This window comes from Mastomys coucha, unplaced genomic scaffold (genome assembly GCF_008632895.1).
Source record: "Mastomys coucha isolate ucsf_1 unplaced genomic scaffold, UCSF_Mcou_1 pScaffold4, whole genome shotgun sequence".
NCBI lineage: Eukaryota > Metazoa > Chordata > Mammalia > Rodentia > Muridae > Mastomys > Mastomys coucha.
Genome location: NW_022196910.1, coordinates 45,669,085 through 45,673,295, shown reverse-complemented (window position 1 = coordinate 45,673,295; position 4,211 = coordinate 45,669,085). Strand labels below are relative to the sequence as shown.

Genomic DNA, 4,211 nt, shown 5'->3' with positions numbered 1-4,211 from the left:
ACTTGAAGATACAAAACTGACAGTATAAAACATACCACATGGAAAAGTCTCTGTGCTGATTAGTTTTTGTGTCAACTTGGCACAAATTAGAGATATGAGGAAAGAGGGAACCTCAGCTGGTAAACTCCTCCCATCAGAGGCATATCCTTGGGGCATTTTCTTGATGCAAGAAGGTGAGCAAATCCTGGGGCATGTGGTCTTGGGCTACATAAGAAAACAAGATCAATAAGTCATCGAGAACAAGTCAGTAAGCAGCACCCCTCCATTCACAGTTGTTACCACTGTCGCTACAAAGAGAAGCTTTGGTAAAAATGACACCAAATAGAAGAAAATTACCTTTGCTTTGTTCTGCTCTTACATTTAAACATCTCAATATCTAGGTATCTCTCTTTGGCTCACTTTCTCACAGGCACCTTTAATACCAGCCTTCTGGGTTTAATCCAACACCACAGTCCTACTTTCAGCTATTGAACTTTTAAAGTATACCCAGTTGTGTTTTGTGGATAATCTACACAAAATTCCTCACTCATACATACATCTTTGTCACAATTAGTCTCAGAAACATTCCTCCGAACCTCAGTTGTATAGCTTTATGGAAACTAGCAAACAAAGAAAGTAGTATGTTTTGAGCCATTTGAAAATGAAATAGATTTCTCATTTTGTAAGCTTTATGAGGAACTTGACTAAAGGGCTAATGACCTTCTCATAGAAGCCACTGGTACACTATAAATTTAGATGAACATGCACCCACAGACTCTTGGAGAACTAGCTCATCTCTCATATGAGGTATAGGATCCACGTGCTTCTGATTAGAAGGTAAGGCACTTAGCAGATTCACAAAGGCCATTTCAGCTTCTGCTCTAGCTCCTGTGGCCTCAGTTCCAGCAGGTGCAAGGCTGGAGGCCTCGATGCAGGTTCATGATGCCAACCAACTGCAGATGGCTCCTACTACTCTCTTGGCTCCCTAGAATTCTCACTGCTCAGTGTTTGGAGCTTGCCAGTTTCAAATAACATCTACTTACTGCCTTGGCCAATGGTTTCATCTTTTCTTTCTCTGCCTCTGTCTCTCCCCCTATGCTACTCTATCATACATTAAGAGAGACAGACAGAGAGAGAGAGAGAGAGAGAGAGAGAGAGAGAGAGAGAGAGAGAGAGAGAGAGAGAGAGAGAGAGAGAGAGAGAGAGTGAGAGAGAGAGAGGGAGAGAGAGAGAGAGAAAGAGTGAGAGAGAGAGAGGGAGGGAGAGAGGAAGGTCTTATTCAGTGTGTGTGTGTATATGTGTGTAGTGCAGTTCTATTCTTAGAGTTAACTAAGACCCTTATTTTAAATAGATATTTAAAGTGATCAGGAAACCCTGAAGCTACCATTAGTCATCAAAACGTGATATGGAATGGGAAATGTACGAGGGTACCTATTCAGTCAACCCAAGAATGATGGCTTGGTGTTCTAGACATTGTGATTATGAGCAGTGTAGAAGCTGTAAGCCTAAAGTACAGAGCACAGAATAGAGTCAGAGGACACCACAAGGTGGCTTTGCTAGACTATGGAGTCCAAGGCATTGGATCACTACATCTCCTACTGCCCTGTCCAAGTATCTGACAAAAGCAACTGGAAAAAGAACGGGTTTCTTTTGACTCCCAGTTTGAGATCGAGCACAAATCCATCATGGCTGTGAGGATATTATGGTTTTGGCACAGCCAGTCCCTTTGCATTTACTATCTGTGTAGTGGAGAGAAATGAATATGAATATCAGTGCTCATGTTTCCTTCTCCCTTTTATTCTCTGCAGGATCCTGGCCCAAGTGCTGTCACGGGTAAGTGGGTTTTCCCACTTAGGTAATCCCCTCACAGGCAAACCCCAAAGCTTGTCTCCAGAGGTGATTCTAGATCTTGACAAGTTGGCAACCACTGTAAGTCATCAAAGGCAGGCATAGGACAAGGGGCATCCTGACATAGAAAAGACACAGCTGCTCAGCAGAGAAAACAAGAGGATCAGGAGGTCTAGGTAATGTCGATTCTGGTCATTTTACATTCACTATCACTTTAAAAAAAAAAACTGCATTGACGATCTGAGCAGCCTATCACTTTGATCAAGATTCTCAGGGTAATAAAAAAAGAGTCACTAAAACTTACCTGTGGAGGAGATTTTGAACTTCTATGCACAACAGCTTAGACCACTGGGAAGGACTAGAAAGAGTAAGGGTAGGGGAGTAAAGAGTGCACAAATCCCCTTATGTATATTCCTTTTTATGTCTCTGAATGTAACCAATGTAAGTCATAGAAAGTAATAAGGACTATTATCTTTCTTACATTAGGCATGGTGGTATACATTTGTAATCCCAGCCCCAGATCTTGTTTTGAGATTTTTTTTTCTCCAGTTGTAGCTGCTAAGTCAATATCCAGTATGGCTGAGCCTTACCTGGTAGCCTCTTCTATCTACCTCTTTCGACACGCCTAAACATACACACACAACACACACATACACACACATGCACACACACACATACATACACACAAGAGAGAGATAGAGAGAGACAGAGACAGGAACAGGGACAGGGATAGGCAGAGGACCACCCGGGGATTTTGCTTCATTGTGTTGTACTTCATATCCAGTTCTGCATCTGGGATCCTAGTTGCTCACAAGTAAAAGGGAAAACCACAGGATCCCAAATCACTGTAGCTTGTTGAGTCTTCCAAGAGCAAAGAGGCCCCTTCCGCTGGATTCCAGCAAGGCTTTCTGAAAATGAGACAGTTGATAATCAGCTTGGTGTGTTGACAAGCCGAGACGAGATGCAAGTAATGAACCTGATGTGCCAGCTGAACAACACAGACAGAACGACACTGCTCACCCCCACACCCACCTTGCTTTCAAAATAAGGAGCCATTGCCATGGGGACTGTGCTAAGAATATATGAGAGACAGTAACAGCCAGCCAGACTGGGAGAGGGGCAAAATATCTGGAAGTTCTGCCTAAGTGTTGCTTATAAAAGAGTGGTTGGAGCTTGTATCTTGGTAGACAATGCACAGTGACAACTTTTAGGGTGTTGTTTCATCTGTAAACCTGGTACATGTTGTGTATGTATGACACTGTACCAGATACTTTCAGGTTATATTTGTACACTCAAGGGATTTTTCAGCCCAACAAGGAACTGAGTAGATACAAAATAAAGAACAGAATTAAAACGATGTGGGCTCTAGGAAAGGAATTCCTTGTGGGCATCACTTATAACAAGAGCTGTCAGGAAAGTGTTTTGAAAGCACCAAGCTGAGACCAGAGTCTATAGGCTCTGCATACTTGCTTAAGAAAGAGCAATGGGTACACATGTAATGTAAACATTGATAGAAAGGCCACTTGACTTGTCTAGGCCTGTGGAAGGATCCCAAGAAATGAGAATTTGGGGCTATCATTAGGATATATCTTTAAAGTGTCTTGACTGTTACCTGAAGATGCTGGACAGAGACCAGCAGATTCATATATCCAGAGTTGGGTGGTCCCTAAAGATTGACATGCAAGAGGGACCACTAAAGAAATGCAGTTGAGTAGGGACAGAGCCTCATTTAGAGAGGATTGAACTTTGAGACAGTAGAAGGTGGTAGACCCAGTGAGCATGCAATAGCCTTGTGGCCCGTATCTCAGAAAAGCACACGGCTGGAGGAGCTTGCAGGAGGGGCTTCTCCATGCTGCTTTGTCTTCTCCAGCATGCTTACGCTAGAAGCAGTGATATAGGTAACCCAGAGTGGCCGGCAGTGCCTGGTGTGTGGGAAACTTTCCTGGGGAGACAGGAACAAATGCCTAGTCACTGAAATCAAACAATTCTTCTAAAGTCCAACTAGGCAAATTAACAGGTTTACTGGAGTTACTTAGAGGAGGAGGGATGAGTCAAAGACAGATGAATCTCTGAGAAGCCAGTGATGCCACTGGATCAGTCATGAAAGCCGCATCCCTGGAGAACACTGAATGAATGACCCCTAGGCAGGTCTTTGTGACTTCATTGGCTGTTTATGTAACCTTGGGAATGGGCCACTTACGTTTGGTCTTTCATCCTCTTGTAAGTTTTGTATGTATCCCCAAACTCACAAGCTTTCCTTTCCCTTCAAGCAGGGAAAGTTTCACTTCAGAGGAAATCACTAAACAATACTTGAGACTTTCTCTTCTGCTCCATACAAGTTGCTTGTCAATGTGCTTGGACTGGCTGAGGGTAAGCAAAGCAAA

The 4,211-nt window shown here is 43.2% G+C and overlaps 1 long non-coding RNA gene across 1 annotated transcript; it reads right to left on the bottom strand.

Annotated features, from left to right (window-relative positions):
• Positions 1–2,584: 2,584 nt before the first annotated feature.
• Positions 2,585–3,902, bottom strand: LOC116076390. Its single transcript, XR_004112926.1, has 2 exons — positions 3,440–3,902; positions 2,585–2,735 (listed from the first exon to the last, which is right to left on the bottom strand). It is a non-coding gene; the product is annotated as an uncharacterized LOC116076390 (long non-coding RNA).
• Between the last annotated feature and the right edge of the window lie 309 nt (positions 3,903–4,211).